Raw genomic sequence first — 18,526 nt, 5'->3', positions numbered from 1 at the left:
CTCAGATCTTTCTGACTCTAGGCCCAATGTTCTATCCATTGCGCAACAGACTAATATAGGCATCTTCCCTGCTTTCAAGGAGTTAATACAAACAAGGATAATAATCCTTATTTATAGCTCAGAGTCTAAAACATGGTATTTAGAGTATATTCAGTTGGAGGAAGAAAAGCATTAATTTATACAGAATTAGTTATATGTTAACAACATAGAGTACTCTAAGCACATACTATGTGCCAAGAACTGTGTCCAGCAGTGGGGATACTAAGACAACCCAAAAAACATTTATTTGTTTATTTACTTATTGATGCACAGGCATTTATCGAACATTTATTTATTATTATACTTATTTATATAAGCATTTGTTTATTAAGCACCTACTATGAAAAAGTTCTGGCTTTCAAGGATCTTACATACTGTCTCAGGTAAAAATTGAGTTGGAAGGGTCCTTAAAGATTATCTAGTACAGAGATCCTTATCCTGGAGTCCATGAACTTCTTTGTAAAAATATGTTGATACTTGTATTTAAATATAATTGGGATTTTAATCCTATTTATTTTATGCATTTGAAACCATTCTTCTAAGGAGTCTATTGGATTTGCCAGACTACCAAAGGGGACCATGGTGCAAGAAAGGTGAAGAATTCTTGAGCTAGTCCAATTGCATCACTTTCTGGGTGAGAAAACTGAAGGACCTCTCACTTTTCTTTGCAAAAGTAAGTGGAGGACAGGTGTAGAGCAGTGGTGTTAAACTCAAATAGAAATGGGGTTATTAAATAGCACATGGGCAGCTAGGTACATACAGTGGGAGTGGAGGTTTGTTGGGAGAGCCCTGGATTCAGAAAGACTCATCTTCTGAGTTCAAATTTGGTCTCAGACACTTACTAGCCGGGTGACCCTGGTCAAGTCACTTAACAGTGTCTGTCTCAATTTCTTCATCTGTAAAATGAGCTGGAGAAGGAAATGGCAAACTACTCCAATGTCTCTGCCAAGAAAACTCCAAAGACTGAAACGACCGAATGACAACAAACAGTACATAAGGATCCCTTCAGGCCATTTATTGACTTTAAAAACTACATGTGAACATTATCTATTTTCTATTGTATTTTTATTTATTTTGCTAAATATTTCCCAATTACATTTTAATCTAGTTCTTGCCTCATCCTATACATGTTTGACACCTCTGGTGTAGAACAATCTATGTAACAATGGTCATGGTTGATGTGTTTGTTAGTTTTCTTGAACTTTTTTTTTCTCTTTTGTACTTTGTTATAAGGGATAGCTTTCCAAGATGGAGAATAAGAAGAGCCATACTGGGATAATAAGGTAAAGTTAAAAATAGAAAACATCAAAATAAATTTCAAAATAAAATAATATTTGAATCTGAAAACCACAATTTCCTGACATTGTATTACAGGTTGCTTATGATACCAGATTTTCTCAAGGACTTCTGAATGCAATGGAAAGACCAGGTCTCTCTCTCTCTCTCTCTCTCTCTCTCTCTCTCTCTCTCTCTCTCTCTCTCTCTCTCTCTCTCAGCAATGAGGGTTAAGTGACTTGCCCAAGGTCACACAGCTAGTAAATGTCAAGTGTCTGAGGCCATATTTGAACTTGTGTCCTCCTGAATTCAGGGCCAGTGCTTTATCCCCTGTGCTACCTAGCTGCCCCCCAGGTCTATCTCTTTTGCTGATTTCATTTCCTCCTCCCTCATCCTACCTATGATCCTTTGCTCTTTTAATTCGGAGTCCTCTTCCTTCAAAATCTTATCTACTCTCAAGATTTTATCAATATATAAACAGATGACTAATATATCAACAATCTCTAGCCATGACCTCCCCTCTGAGTGTCAAGTTAATGTCTCTAGCTGCCAGCTGGGTGTCTGCTTGGGAGTCCTACCATCACCTCAAATTCAGCATGCCTAAAACCAAATTCATCATCTCTTGCCCCTACTCTCTATTTCTTTAAATTTTTCTTGATAATAACCACCATGTTTTCCCAGTCACCCACTCTCACTCAAAGTCTAAGAATAACTCTGATTTTTTTCCTCAAAACATAGCCAATGATTAAACCTTGCCAGTCCTTCTACAGAAATGCCCATGTCCCCATATTTTAACTGTCATAAATTAATTTGGGCCCTCATTATATCATATCTGAGTTATTCTTCCAGTCTCTCAACAAGTCTCCCCAACTTTAGTCTGAGTGACCTAGTCACAGGCAGTAAAGAGCAGAAAATGAGAAGCCACACATTCTTATCTTCTAAGAATTCACCTCTTTCAGACTTAGAGGAACAATATAAAGGAAGTGTACTACTTTAGGAGACGTGAAAGAATTATTCAGTTAACTGGACATTGGATCATCCCCACCTCTGGCAGCCTTTAAAAATTAAGACCAAGTTCTGAGATTAGAGTCAGTGTAAAAGTCATCTTCCAGCAGGGCAGGCAAGGAAAAAAGCAGATATGGAACAAAAACCCAACTCTTGAGTAGTATTTTTTACCTTTTCCTCTCTGACCCATTACCATCTATAATAACATCTTGCAGTGAAGCAACTCATGCACACCAATAGAAAGCCAGCTCAGAGTGTCCAACCATCCAGTATGCATAGGCCCTGGGAACTCAGTGGTATGACATGCTGTGTTTAGACACTGAATTCTAGGTGAGGAACATGAGGGCACCATAAGCAAAAAATTGGATTACCATAGATGTGAGTCGACTTGGCTATCTGTGTCTCTATATATGGGCAGCTAGGTGGCACAGTAGATGGAGCACTGGGCCTAGAGGCAGGAAGACTCATCTTCCTGAGTTCAAACTTGTCCTCAGATACTTACCAGCTGTGTAACCTTGGGCAAGTCACTTAACCCTGCTTGTCTCAATTTCCTCATTTATAAAATAAGCTGGAGAAGGAAATGGCAAACTGCTCCAGTATCTCTGCCAAGAAAACCCCATATATATAATCAGATCACAAAGGGTCAGACACAACTGAACAACAACAAAGTCCCTATATGCGTATGTGTGTCTGTCTACTAGTGTCCTCTATGTGTGTATCCACTTTTCCCACTGACTCAGTGTAATTGTGGGAAAATTTGCCCTATGATTACAAGGGGAATTTTTGTTACTACTTTTCATGTTAAGCTATGCTAAGTGTTTTTTCTTTGAGCTGTGTTAAAGAATTGATTTTTTTTTTTTTGCAGGGCAATGAGGGTTAAGTGACTTGCCCGGGGTCACACAGCTAGTAAGTGTCAAGTGTCTAAGGCCGGATTTGAACTCAGGTACTCCTGAATTCAGGGCCGGTGCTTTACCATTGCGCAGCCTAGCTGCCCCAAGAATTGATTATTAAAGAAGGTAAACACACCAGCAGCAACTACAGTTTTAGGAGTAAAGGCCCACAATGTAAGTACTTTGAACACAGCCCTAGGGAATTCAACCTGAAAGTGTGAGTTGGGGGTTAGCCCCAGAGGGGGTGAAACACTCAGATGAGGATGTTGAGGCCTGGAAAAGTAAAATGACTTGCCCACAGAAACACAGCTAACAAGTTTAGGAGCCAGAATTTAAACTTGGCTCTTCTGCCTCCTAAATCAATCACTCACTGTGCTAAGCACTGGGGATACAAAGAAATAATCCCTTTGGGTACATGCAGGAACACAGGATCACAGATTCAGAGCAAGAAGGGATGTTGAGGGCTAGAGCCCATTCCTTTCATTTTAGAGATGAGGAAACTGAGGTTAAGATAGGAATTTCTGAGTCTAAAATCTGAACTCAGGTCTTCTTGATTCCAATTCAAAATTATATTTCTGTGCCAGATATATACAAAGTAGATAGCAAGACATCTCAGAACAACTGGGGAGACTAGGAGAGGTGTCTTACAAAATCTGGGATTGGAATTGAGTCTCAACAGAAAGCAGATAAAATTGAAAGAGCATTCCAAGCCTCGGGGACAACCACTGAAAAGGCACAGATATGGGAAATGGCATGTCCTGGGTGAGGAAGAAAGAAGAGGTAGAACTGGGAAGTTGAATCATAGAGTGTATGAAGGAAAGGAAAGGTTGTGTTCAACACTCTTTCCATTAGAACATTGCCCCCAAGAAACATTTTTCATAAGTCTACCTCTAACTAACTACCCCAGAAAGGTCACAGCCATGCACCTCAGGAAGGGGAATGGGACTTCTTTTGTGGGGCCCTCGGGGTGACAATTATACCTGTGCCAAAATAAAAGCATTTGACACTATATAAATCCAGCATTACTTTAAAGTATCCTCATTATTTTCTCTAACTTTCAGGAACTAGATTCCTAAGAGGAATCAAAGACCAGTTTGTCCGCCAACCCAAAATGTTCAACCTACCAGAGATAAATAGTGTTTTGTAAAAGGGGAGAAATCTCCATCATCCAACCTGGCTCACAGAGCTCTGGGCAGCTCTTAATGTTAAATTATGGCATTAATTAAAAAGTGCTCAGCTAGGCAAATTCTCTCTTTAAAAAAAGCCATTAGGGTAATCATCTTTCTACCCTGCAGACTTGCCAAAGGGGTGACAGGTTGACATATTGCAATTTTGTTTTAATCGAGAAGGGAGAAAAAATACCTAGTGTGGTCACCTAGTTCATTTCTCAGGTGCCCTGATTTATTGATTGGTGGATTACATTTTAATAGCTTCTCTCTTTGGCTGAAGAAACACACACTGCTGGGTCTGGGGTGGAGGAGGTTCTCACCTTTTTCAATCTAGGCAATTCACAGTAAAAGAAAGGGAGGGAAATAGCCCCAGAGCAGTTCCATATCCCCTTGGGGTTCCACGACTTGGGCTTCCATTGAAGCATTAAGAGAGGGTACAAGCAATGGTAGCAACAGTGGCACCAGCTGCTGGAATGCCAAGCAATAACTGCCATCTCCCTCCACTCCCTCTTCCTTATACATCCCAGACTACCTTTTACTAAAACATGATGGAGGAGAGGTAGTTTTAGACATTGAAAACTCATTGATCTTCATAACAACCCTGGAAGGTAGATGTTATTATTATAGCCAGCAGTTGGGGGAGGTTAGTGTGCTGACTTTGGGTTGGGCACTATATACACTGTGCCACCCAGATGTCCCTGACTTGACTTTCTAGTTGGCTCAAATAGAGATGCAGTCACCATATGCTCTTGGTTCTAAGGATTACTACACAGTCCCCATTCTCTACTGAAGAGGCAGCCCTTCTTGCCAAGGCCAACTTGTCTACAGGTTACTTACATTGTGGTAGGAGTAACACCTAATAGAGGCCCTGCCACATACCCTGGGAAATTTTTCCCCTAAATGTCAGGGAAGAGTTCTTCAAGACTTGATTGGCTTGGGAGACTGGGGCTCCAGATATTGACACAGATTCCTGGTAGACTGGCAAAAAGAGCACAGCCTGGGAGGAGTCTGAGACCCTGGGTCTCAATGGATATTTTACTGTTATGCCAGTCAACATACATTAGGTCCATATGGAGATGATAGCAGATGGATGTGTGTGAACGTTTTTATACCACTGATAAGTAAATTTCCTTTTTGTACAATGTAAGATGGTCAATTTGGAGCAGCTAGGTGGCCCAAATACCAGGCCTGGAGACTGGAAGACTCATCTTTCTGAGTTCAAATATGGCCTCAGAAACTTACCAGTTGTGAGACCATGGGCAAGTCACTTCACTCTGTTTGCCTTGGTTTCCTCATTTGAAAAAAAAAATGAACTGGAGAAGGAAATGGCAAATCGCTCCAGTATCTTTTGCCAAGAAAACCACAAATGGGGTTATGAACATTACCAAAACAACTAAACAACAATAAAAGACAGTCAATGAGTATCTTATTGCACTCTAATCCTGAACTGAACAATCTCTACTGACAGTGTTAACCTAACTGCTACCTCAGCATCCACAATAATGGCTGTGCAGATGTCACTGGGAAAATTCCCCTCTGTTCCTATCTAGCACACTGTCCCCTACTCATCTCCCAGATGACTTCCTAACTGAGGCAAATATCCCTTGGAGAATGGGCTCTGTGCTCCCAGGTAGTGACAGAGGAGTAAGAGCCCTGATTTCTCCCTTTTCATTTGGAGTAGAAGAATAAATCACGCAGGATAAGCAGGCACAGAAGGACTGTGAGCTTCAGCAGCCTTAACACGGTGAGTGGCATACACTTGTCACTTAATAAATGCTAGTTGACCAAATGTTCTCATCCCAGAACTTACCACATTACTTTTTCTTCTAAAACCTACCCTTCAGCCAAGCTTTTCTATTATCATCTGAGGCATTATTCTTCTAGTCATTCATATTCACAACCTTGACACTATCGTTAACTCTCCCTCACCTCACACATGCAGTCAGCTGCTAAATTTTGCCATTTAGAGCCCCTCAGTATCTCTCACGTCAATCCGTTTCTCTCCAGTTACATGACCAAGCTCATCACTCTCACCCAGACTATTGCAATAACCTCCTAATTTGTCTCCTAGCCTTTAGTCTCTCTCCTCTCCAATTCATTTTCCAAAGTGATATTCTTAAAGCTCAGTCATCCCCCCCATCAATAACCTCCATTGGCTCCCTATTGATTCTAGCATTAAACATTATTTTATCTGTATCCCCCCTTTTAATTTCTATTTTTTGAGTTTTATAATGTATATAATTATGTGTACAATAGTATATGTGCACAATTTATAAACAGGCTATACATACACAGATAGATATACAAACACATATATTACCATGTATCTCCAACATATATACACTTATATGTATACACATAGACAGACAGATATAGATAACAGCTATGGTGGTGGTGATAATGTTCAGTCATCTCAGTTGTATTCAACTCTCCATTTGGAGTTTTCTTGGCAAAGATACTAGGGTAGTTTGCCATTTCTTTCTCTAGCTCATTTAATAGAAGAGGAAATGGAGGCAAACAGCTAGTTGGCTTTCCAGGGTCAGACAGTTAGTAAGTGTCCAAGGCAAGATTTGAACTCAGGTCTTCCTGATTCCCGGCTTGGTGCTGTATCCACTGTGCCACTTAGCTGCTGTGTGTGTATACCTACGCACACACCAGAAACTGTACTAAACATGCTTATACACACGTGTATATGTGTGCACACCTGTATGTTCATCTTTTAGACATGTGTACACACATGTTGGGTACATGTATGTATGTATGTTGTGTGCGTGATATACTTTTATATAACATATACTAATGTTGGGGAGGATGTTCAAAAATGTGTGCAGATAAGAGTATGGGAACAGGGGCAGCTAGGTGGTGCAATGGATAGAGCACCGGCCCTGGATTCAGGAGTACCTGAGTTCAAATCCGGCCTCAGACACTTAACACTTACTAGCTGTGTGACCTTGGGCAAGTCACTTAACCACAATTGCCTCACTAAAAAAAAAAAAGAGTATGGGAACAAAGTGTTTGGAGACCACTGCTTAAAGGTAAGGAATTCCTTGAAGGGAAAACCATCACAATGTACAGGAACACTCATATGAAACAAACCAGCTAAGTCTATCCCTCTATTCAGAGTCAGTTGTATAGGATGAGACCAGGTATGCATAAAAGGGTTAAAATAAAAACAGAGCATGTAGCTCAGGACACAAGGCAGTAATGGGAGTCCAGTAACCAGAATGACAGAATTCCAGAGCTGAAATGGACTCCAGAGACCACCTAGTCCAACCTGTATCTGAACAGGATTCCTTTCCACAACATCCTTAATCAAGTGGCCAACCAGCCTCTTCCTGAAGATCTCCAGAGGTGGGAAAGTCAATATGTTTTTGTTGTTGTTCAGTCGTTTTCACTTGTGTGAGACGCTCTGTGACCCCATTTAGGATTTTCTTGGCAAAGATACAGTAGTAGTTTGCCATTTCCTTCTCCAGCTCATTAAACAGATGCAGAATCAGAGGCAAACAGGGTCAAGTGATGTGCCAGGGTCTCAGTAAATGTCTGAGGCCAGAGATGAGTCCTCCTGACTCCAAGGTGGGCACTCTATCTGCTGCATCACCTAGCTGCCCAAAGTCAATGTCAAACAGGTCTAATTCTTCACAAGTGCTTAAATCTATTGATCTCCCAATCCCAACCCAGACCGCAGGGCTCCTGGTTCTGCACTCTGGGATTAAAGAGATCAAGTTTAATCTGTCCTTCATTCTACACTGCCTCCCCACAGCTCCACACCTCCTTGCCTACTCCTAACTCTCCCATCTTCTTTCTCCACCACGCTCTGGAAGCATTCTCACCCTAGAGGCTGCCTTCAATAGCATTCTCCAAAAGCCTTCTCATCCTGGAAAATCCCTCCACTGCTGTGGCTCCTTTTTCTGCTTCCTCATTTTCTCCTGAAACTGCCATTTTAAGGAAAGAACCTCAGGCCAGTCATGCTCACTCCATTCTTCTCTGGGCCCCACTCCAAACACTCTGGGCTCCTTTCTCCACCATGCCCCTATCAAAGCACCTCTCCCCCATCCTCCTTTTCAGTTGCCTTTTACGTGTCATCTTCCCCAATTTGAATGTTAAGCTTTTTGCTCCTGTTGGAATTCCAGTGCTTAGCACAGTGTCTGACACATGGTAAGTGCTTCATAAATGTTTGCTGTTTTGACTCTTCCTTCCTACTATGCATCCAGATCTCTAAAGACAGCTATTATGTCCTCTCTCTCTCTCTCTCTCTCTCTCTCTCTCTCTCTCTCTCTCTCTCTCTCTCTCTCTCTCTCTCTCTCCTCCCCGCCAAGCTAAACATTCCTGCTTTCTTTTTTTCCACTCTGCAAAATGGGGATAATAATCCATACTCCTTTCCTGCCTCCCAAGGGTGTTGTAAAGACCAATTAAATAACAGAAAAAGTGATCAGAAGTTTCAGAAGAAAGACATTCCATTCACCCAATACACCATCGTTATAGTTTCACTAGAGGGAGATTTATGAAGACAGTAGGTTCTGCTGTTTTTTTCCACTTGGGTTTGTCATAAAGCTCCAGAAAGAAAGTTAATTCTTTCTATGTAGATGAAAAAGAGGTAGTTTTTTTAAAATTAGAACAAAATGGAAAAAAATCTCTTTTCATGCATTTAACTGGCTTTAAAAATGGATGAATTCCCAATGTGCTTCAACCAAGAAGCTAATAGGGAAGTTCCCCAAGCTGGTTTCCCTGGTTCGGAGATAGACAGACAGAGCTGGATGCTAACAGACACTTCTCAGGCCACAGAACAGCACAATGTAATCTAATCCTGGCCCCGCCAACCATGTGCCACTACTGGTTTCTGGGCCACACTGGGAGTTTCATTTTTAGAATCAGTTATTTAAATAGAGCCAAAGATAAGATGATGATAGAGTTAGTCATTGCATTCCTTGCTTCTGGGCTCAGACTCATTACCTGAAGGGGCCTGGAGCAGGAGGGGAAGGAAGGAAGGAAGGGGGAAGTCTCTATCCCCAACTAGAGCTTCAAAGCTAAAGAGGTGGTTGAAATTGAGCTGGAAAAAAAAAACAGGAGAGAGAAAGAAAAATGAGAAGTACTTCCTAAAAAAAGGTGTCAGTTTTTGTTTGGGTTTTTATTTTCCAGCCTAACTGTGTAAGATGCTTCATTAGAGCTATACAGAAAACCAAACATAGGCATACTCCTTGCCTTCAAGGAGCTCATAAGAATAGGGATAGTAATCCCTATTTATAACTCTTACTCTAAAATAGAATAATGTGCCAACACTTATAACTCATTCAGGCAGGAGACTAAAAACTTTAACCCAACAAAGAAGCAAACATTCAGGTGTTGACACCATTGGAAAACTTAAGAGCTCAACAGGACACGCCAATCAATCCATTAATCAATCAACAGGCATTCATTTATTAAACACCTACTAGGTGTCAGACACTGTGCTAAGGTTCTGGGGATGGAAAGATAACAAGAGGCGTTTATGAAGCACCTATTTGGAAAGAGTCCCTGCCCTCGAGGGGCTTACAATTCTGTCTCGCTCACATTATTCACAGGAAAAATAAGATTTGGAGCCGGAGGAGGCCTTAGAGATCATCCCTAGTCTGCCCTCTTCATTTTACAGATGAGAAAGAGAGATTAAGTGACCAAGGTAGTGAAGTCCGGAGTCACTGGCTCCACATTCTAGTGTTTCCTTTTATGGAACCAATGCCTTTGGGCTGTCTTCTTTCAGAGCACTCCACAGACATTAATCACAGTATGCTTTCAGTGGCTAAAGCAGACCAGATCCAAAACTTCCCATCATTAGCCCTTGGGGGGGCGGGTCTGCCCCAGCTGTTTACAAAGAGCTCTAGATTTGGAAACTGAAGTCTAAAGTTTGAAGCTTAAACTCCCTGACTTGCAGATAAGTTGCCTGTTTTGACCCTCAGTTTCCTCATCTATAAAATGGGCATAAACTATGTAATAGTTGGGATTATTGTGAGGAAATCACTTCAAAGATGATAAAGCACTGCAGAACATGAGCTTACTATCATTATTTTTCATTTTCATAATAAACAAATGGACAAGACTAAGACCAAAATCTTACCCAAACCCCTTGTAGGATTTAACAAGGCAAAACCAAAAGAGTTGTTTTGGTTATATATTCCTCCATATTCACTTCTCCCCCAGGTCGGTCTTTGATTCTCCTGCCTTGTCATCCTGGGAGATACCTCACCTACACCCCTGCAGCTCCGGTCTCCTATTGGCGTATTTCTCCTGGAACTTCAATTTGGAGGCAAGGCTCGGGGCCAGCCATTCATTGCCCAGTCAAGCTTCACTCTTCTTCCAGCTCTGCTCCTGACTCTTTAGATTTCACCATAATATTCCTACAAGAACCTTCTCTCCCTCAAGGCCCCCTTTTCTCCTCCGTTTTATGTACTGTTTTCCCCAATTAGAAGCTCTTTAAGGGTGGGGCTTTTTTTTGCTTGTATTTGATCCCACAATTCCTGGTACATGTTGTTGTTGTTGTTGTTATTCAGTCATGCCTGACTCTTCTTGAGCCCATTTGGGGTTTCCTTGGCAAAGATACTAAGATACAAAAATTTGCCAGTTCCTTCTCCAGCTCATCTTACACACAAGAAAATTGAGGCAAAGTTAAGTGACTTGCCCACAGTCACACAGTTGGTTAAGTGTCTGAGGCCAGATTTGAACCCAGGTGGATGAGTCTTCCTGACTCCAGACCCTGCATGCTACCCACTGAGCCACCTAGCTGCCACCAGGCACATAGTAAATGCTTAAAAGCCTCTTCTTCTTCTTTTCTCCTTCCTCCTCTTCCTCCTCCCTCTATTTGAAGATGCTAACCACTGAAACAAACACAGAATCCCACTCCTGCCAGAAATCAAGTCAAATAATAAAGTTTAAGATTCAGCAGCTGAGGGGGCAGCTAGGTGGCGCAGCGGATAGAACACGGCCCTGGATTCAGGAGGACCTGAGTTCAAATACAGCCTCAGACACTTGACACTTACTAGCTATGTGACCCTGGGCAAGTCACTTAACCCTCATTGCCCCCCCCAAAAAAAGATTCAGCAACTGGTGGTTAAGTTGATAAGCATTTATTAAGCACCTACTATACCCTAGGCACTGTACTAAGAGCTGGGGATGCAAAGAAAAGTAATACAGTCCCTGCCTTCATGGAGCTCACAATCTAATGAGGGAGAGAACATGCACACATGCACACATATACACACATGATAGATAAAGTATAAATGGAAGGTATTCTCAGGGGAAGGGGAGAGCATGACAAGGAGGGGGAGAGGTAAGACCCTAAGAAAGCCCTTCCACAGAAGGCAAGATTTAGGCTTGAAGGAAACCAGGAGATGGAAATGAGGAGGCAGCTCATTTCAGGTATGGAGGAAAGGCAGGACACGGAGCTTCGAACAACAAGAAAGTTACCACTGCTGGACCATAGATAGATGGGAGAGAGTAAGGTGTGTGAAGACTGAAATGGTAGGAAGGGACCAGATTATTAAGGGCTTAAAACACCAAACAGAGGATTTTATTTTTGATCCTGGAGATAAGAGGGAACCACTGAATTTAATCAATTAATTCATTAATTTAATTAATTCATAATTTATTGGATATGGGGAGTTGATGTGGTCCAACCTATGATTTAGGAAAATCACTTTGATCACTAAGTAGAGGATATAAAGGCGTAGGGATAGAATTGTGACAACTGGAGGTAATAGAGGTCTTCACCAGGATTTTGGCAGAAGAGAAAAGGTGACATATACTGTGTGCCTAGCATATTGTAAGTGCTTAATAAATACTTGACAGACTATTATCATTAATGTTCTTTTTATAACACAGGTCTTAAAAATGTAGTTGGGTTGAAAGATTTAGAAGTCTGTGTGGCTACTCTAAAATCGCATTGCTTTTGAAAGTCATTTTCATAACAATAAATATCACATTTATATCGCATTTGACATATTACAAAATATTTTCCTTAACGTCTTTTTTTTTTTAATTTTAATTTTTTTTTTTTACGGGGCAATGAGAGTTAAGTGACTTGCCCTGGGTCACACAGCTAGTAAGTGTCAAGTGTCTGAGGCCAGATTTGAACTCAGGTTCTCCTGAAGCCAGGGCCTGTGTCCTTACAAAAGTCTTGCAAGTATTATTGCCTATTTTATAGATGGGGAAAGTGAGGGTTAGGGAGTAAATGATCTGTCCAGGGTCCAGACCTGACTGTGGGTTTCCTGACTTTATGTCCATCTTTCCATTAGAACATGACACCCTGTGTTTTCTTTTATAACATGGCTAATATGGAAATATGTTTTGCATGACTTCACATTATAATCAATATCATATTTCCTGCTTTCTCAAAGGGCAGGAGGGAAGGAGAGAATTTGAAACTCAAATTATTTTTTAAAATAAATATTAAAAATAATTTTAAATGCAACTGGGAAATACATAATGAAATAAAAACATTAAAATAACTTTAAATGACACTTTTTCTATATTTTCTATATTTTTTTCTTCTTTTAGAATTTTTTAAAGCTAGAAGCCCAGATATCTTCATCTTTATCACTAATTTGGGGCCTCATAAAAGAGGAATAACAATATCCCCCTCCCCCAGGCAGCAAGGTACACCAAGGTCTTAAAGTCAGGAAGACCTAAATTCTGGTCTAGCTTCTGACACATACCGATTGGGTGACCCTGAGCAAATCACTTAATCTCTCAGTGCTCCCCAAGGGAACTCCCTAAGACTAAATTTCAGAGTGGCTACTGGTCTGTTTTGGCAAAGAGAGTGAACTGTGAAAGCACTGGTTTAGTTCCATCCTATCCCAACACCACCCCCTCCTCCCTAGGCTGTTGTTAAAAAGACAAGCATAGATATAACAAGTGTCCACAAGAAGGGAGGATGCAGCAGTGTGGAGTGTGAAGGATGGGGGTGTGGGGGGGAATTATTAGACCATGAATCTACAAGCCTATAGCCTCATGCCAGCTCTGCTTCTTGGCTTCTGCAAGTCATTGTGCAAGTCACTTAACCTCTTTTGGGCCTCAGTTTCCCTACCTATAAAACAAAGAGAGTTGGACTAGGTACCTACTAGCCCTAAAAGCCCAAGATTATAAGAATAACTAGCTAGTTCATAAACTGTAATTGTATTATTTCTATTTTGGTCCAGATTCATAATTACCATTGGTGGAGAAAATTTCTCAACTATTAGTTTGGGAAACTGATTCCACCAAAGCATTACTAACTTCTTCTCTTCAACTTGTAGTCTGAGAAAACTTCCCAGACCTGCCGAAGTCAAGTTGTATGTGTCAGAGATAAGCCAGTACACTATATCTCCCTATGTCACTGTTCAAGTACAAAGGGCTAATTATCAACTTAGTGGTAATATGAGAAAATATTTCTAGGGAAATCTAGGATTGTAAAATCAAACATACTTAGGATCATAACTATAAAACTTTAAAGAATCTCAGAAGTCATATAGTCCAATCCCTTTATTTTACATCTATGGAAACTGAGGCTCAAGAGAGGTTGAAGAAATTGTCCAAGGTAAGAAAAGCAATAACAGAATAGCAACTCAAACTCCAAATCCATCAGCCTTTTACACTGCATGACATTGTCTCCCAAATCACATGTGAAATCATTTTTATTTTTATTTGTTGATTGGTAATGATGTCTGATAAAGAAAATAATTATCTTACTTAAAACACTTCAATTATTACCTCTCTGTAATGGCAGTGTAGTCTAATAATAATTTGTTGTTCAATCATTCTTCAGTCATGTTTGTCTCTTTATGACCCCATTTGAGGTTTTCTTTCTGAAGATACTGGGGTTTTTGCCATTTCCCTCTCCAGCTCGTTTTATAGATGACAAAACTGAGGCAAGAAGGATTAAGTGACTTGCCCAGGGTCACATAGCAAGTAAGTATCTGAGGCCAGATCTAAACCCTAGAAGATGAATCTTTCTGCCTCCCAGCCTGGCAGTCTATCACCTAGCTGCCTATTAATTAATTACTTACTGAATTAATTAATGGATGGATGAATGGATGGATAGATAGATTGATAGATAACTTGATGATGATAGCTAATACTTACAATGTGCCAGGCACTGTACTAAATACTTCACAATTATTATCTCTTTTGATCCTCACAACAATCCTAAGAGACAGGGGTTATTATTATCCCCATTTTACAGATGAGGAAATTGAGGCAAAACAGGGTTAAGTGATTTGTCCATGGTCACATAACTAGTAAGTGTCCAAGACCAGATTTGAACTCAGGTCTTCCTGACTCCAGGTTTGGAGTTCTATCCACTGCGCCACCCAACTACTCCATTAAGTAGATAGAGAATTGGCTTTAAAACCTGAAGGATCTCAGTTCAAGTTGTGCCTTTAACACATACTGGTGGGGCAGCTAGGTGGAGCAGTGGATAGAGCACCGGCCCTGGAGTCAGGAGTATCTGAGTTCAAATCCGACCTCAGACAGTTAACACTTACTAGCTATGTGACCCTGGGCAAGTCACTTAACCCCAATTGCCTCACTAAAAACAAAAAACAAAACACATACTGGTTATCTAATCCAGGACGAGTTAACCTCTCAATGTTCTAGCCAACTAACCTACATTTATCAAATAGAGTTTCCTCACATGAGAATTCCCCATCCCAGCAAAATTACAGATCTAGTCTCTACCTCCTATACCTGTGATGGTCTTCCAAATCTTGATTTCCAGTCCCAAATAAATGCTAAAATCCAAGTCATTCCAACACAAAGCACTGCCTGGACTTTGAATACAGGGTCTGGTTTGGTGTGCTAACAGAGGGCTTCTCTCAACAAGATCGCACTGGCTGTCATAAAGTTTCTCAATAAGGTCACCTCAACTAAAAGTCACATCCATTCAGTCTCTAGAAATCTATTTGGAGATTCATAACCAGAATATTATCACTCCTTTTGAAGGGATGTTTTAGGATCCATGAAATACAAAGACATTCTTTGAGTTCATCAGAAGACTGCTGCTGTGTCAATAAGAAGGAAGTTTGGTTACTCCCAACATCAATATCTAAAGAGACTAAGAATTTATAATATATTGGAAGGAAGGAAATAAGCACTTATTAAGCATCCATTATGTGTCATTTGATCTTCACAGCAACCCACTGTACCCCAGTTTCTACCAGGAACCCCACCAAAAAAATAGAGATCATGACGATGTGAGACCAACAGTAAATCTGAGTACGTGAAGTTTTTGCATAAGAAATGCCCCTTTTCCCACCCTAGGTGATGTAGTGGATTAAGAGTTGGTCCCAGAGTCAGGAAGATCTGAGTTTGAATCACACCTCAGACACTTTCTAGCTTATGACCCTGGACAAACGCTCCTCAGTGAGGATAATGGCACCTACTTCCCAGGGTTCTTGTGGGGATCAAAGGAGAGAATATTTGTAAAGCATTTGGTATACAGTAGGTGCTTAATTAAAATGTTTAGTATAGTAGAGGAAAGAGCGGACACCACCTAGTCAGGCTGGAGCTGCTGCCGTCGCCATGACCCGTGGTAATCAGCGTGACCCTGCCCGCAAGAAGAACATGAAAAAGCAAAGACTCAGGCAAGGGAAAACGCCGGGATTACGGGCTCTCTGCCGCTGCCCGAAAGCAGAGGGACTCGGACATCATGCAACAGAAGCAGAAAAAGGCCAATGAGAAGAAAGAGCCCAAGTAACTCTATGGCTCATGCCCATCTCTCTTGCCGGTCGACCGTGTGCCTGGAGCCAGTCCCGTCACACTTTCGCCTTCTCCTGTAGCGCTCACAGGTCCCAGAACTGATGGCATTCCCTTCTCCCCGTGTCTGCAGTGGGTTCCCTCTGTGCATCCTTCGCCCCAGGCAGCCTTGCTCTCCTCCAGGGAATTCCAGGGGGTGAGGGGGGCTACCCTCTCCCAATGTTTTTTATTCCTGTGGGGCTTACCCCAGAGTATTAAAAGTAGCTTTGTAATTCCCAAAAAAAATGTTTAATATATGTATAAAATATAATTCTATATCACAAATAAAATAAAAATTAAAAATAATAATAGCATTCATGTAGTGCCTACTATGTGATAGGCACTAAGTGCTTTATGAATATTATTTCATTTTATTCTCACAACAATCCTGGGAGGTAGGTGCTATTATTATTCCCCATTTTCCAGTTAAGGAAAGTAAGGCAGACAGCAATTAAATAACTTGACCAGGGTCACAAATGTCTGAGGCCACATTTGAACTCAGATCTTCCTGACTCCAGGTCCAGCATTCTAGATCCCAGGTCCAAGTTCATAATAATGAACCAGACCAGAAATTATAAACACCAGAGAGAGAACATAAGGTTTAGAAACCGCAAACTTCCTTCAGGGATAACACAATGGCAAGTAGAGAGAGGTTCAGATCACACTTGAAGGCTTTGCTCTTTGCTTTGTACATAGCAGATTGGGCAGAAAAGATTAATCCCATCACTTACTGTCCATCTGAGGAAGCAGAAAACCCCCTGTAAGTGTCAGAAAATGATGACAAGATGTACTGATTTCACTGAGGACAGATTTCAAAGAATCCAGATTCTCTTACAGGTTCCTGTTGTTCAGTCATGTCTGACTCTTCATGACCCCATTTGGGGTTTTCTTGGCAGAGATACTGGAATGATTGGCGACTTCCTTCTCTAGCTCATTTTTCAGAGGAGGAACTAAGACAAACAAACATGGTTAAGTGACCTGCCCAAGGACACACAGCTAGTATGTGTCTAAGGCCAGATTTGAACTCAAGAAGATGACTCTTCCTGCCCTCAGGCATGGTGATCTATGCACTATACCACCCAGATGCCCTACAGGTTCCCAGATATATACAACTCTCCACTATTCACTCCCCACCCCTACCAGCAGGTACCTATCCATCCAGGTGTAAATGGTCTGATTTCACGATCAACTCCCACAATTGAGCAAATGAAAAAAGCATTTATTAGGTGTCTACATGTGCAAAACACTATGCTTAAAAAAAACCTGCCCCTGTTCTCATGGAATTTATCTTATAATGAAAGAGACAACATATATAGAACACTTCGATTGCAAGCCAGATGGGAAAAGTCCCATAGTCCTTAAGATGTCATGGCAAAGCAGATGGTAATTTTCTTCTTTCATGTCATTTCTTTTTTTTTTCTTCAGGGCAATGGGGGTTAAGTGACTTGCCCAGGGTCACATAGCTAGTAAGTGTTGAGTGTCTGAGGCTGGATTTGAACTCAGGTACTCCTGAATCCAGGGCCGGTGCTTTATCCACTGCGCCATCTAGCTGCCCCCTTTCATGTCATTTCTACTGATAACATTTCAGTTTCTAACGCTGAGTCGTAATAGTGCCAAGGCCTTGGGTACCAAGAGCTTCCTTGCATTGATCTTCAGCATCTTTGCCGTAGCATCGATAGGAGTGACTGCCGGGCTGCATTTCCACTGGGGTTGCTTCCTAGCATGGTGGCTTGGGGACATGATGATAGAAGAATTATTATTCCCAAGGCTCTCATGTTCAGAGTCCTGGGCTGTGTCCATCAGGATCTAAGGGGAATTGGGGGTTAAGGTGGTGGGGTTGACTTGTCTTGCCTCCAGTCAGGTGCCCTGATGCCTCATCTAGGTCAGCTTTTGGCTATGTGGGTGGCAGTTGGTTGGCAATTGGTGGGATGGTCAGCCCCAGGCTAAATAAATTAAATGGACAGAACATTGCCCCAGTCAGACACAACTTGGTTTGGGGTTCAAATGGCACACAGATTACTTGGAACACAGGAAAAACAAAGCCATGGAGAAGGTGGAATAGGGCAGGGGGAGATGGAAGCCTTCATATCTTCCTATTCCTCTCTGGACCAGCTTCCTTGACTTGCAAAAGAAAACTGAGCAGCATTTCAATTCAACTCAATTCAACAAACATTTAGTTAGCATCTGCTATGTATCAGACACACACACATCCCTTGGAGCTTTCCAGGAGGCACAGAGTGATGGTTAACAGCAAATCCTGGGACTTACAAGAGAAGCTCTGGTACCAGTTGATGGAATGTGGGAAGCCGGGCACAGGGACCCACATGCCTCTTTTCATATGCTCACAGCACCTGACTGTGGGGCAAGCACACCTGGGCAGCGGGTCAAGCCAAACTTTCCAACAGTTGATCA

General features: G+C 41.5%; 1 long non-coding RNA gene and 1 pseudogene across 1 annotated transcript in view; one reads left to right on the top strand and one right to left on the bottom strand.

Moving 5' to 3' along the window:
- Window positions 1-18,526, bottom strand: part of LOC122756092 — a 77,919-nt gene that overhangs the window by 44,651 nt on the left and 14,742 nt on the right. The gene's annotated exons all lie outside the window — the stretch shown is intronic.
- On the top strand, window positions 15,902-16,076 carry LOC122756091 (annotated as a pseudogene).

The sequence above is a fragment of the Dromiciops gliroides genome, chromosome 4 (assembly GCF_019393635.1).
Source record: "Dromiciops gliroides isolate mDroGli1 chromosome 4, mDroGli1.pri, whole genome shotgun sequence".
NCBI classification, from domain to species: domain Eukaryota; kingdom Metazoa; phylum Chordata; class Mammalia; order Microbiotheria; family Microbiotheriidae; genus Dromiciops; species Dromiciops gliroides.
This window is presented reverse-complemented; position numbering and strand designations above follow the sequence as displayed.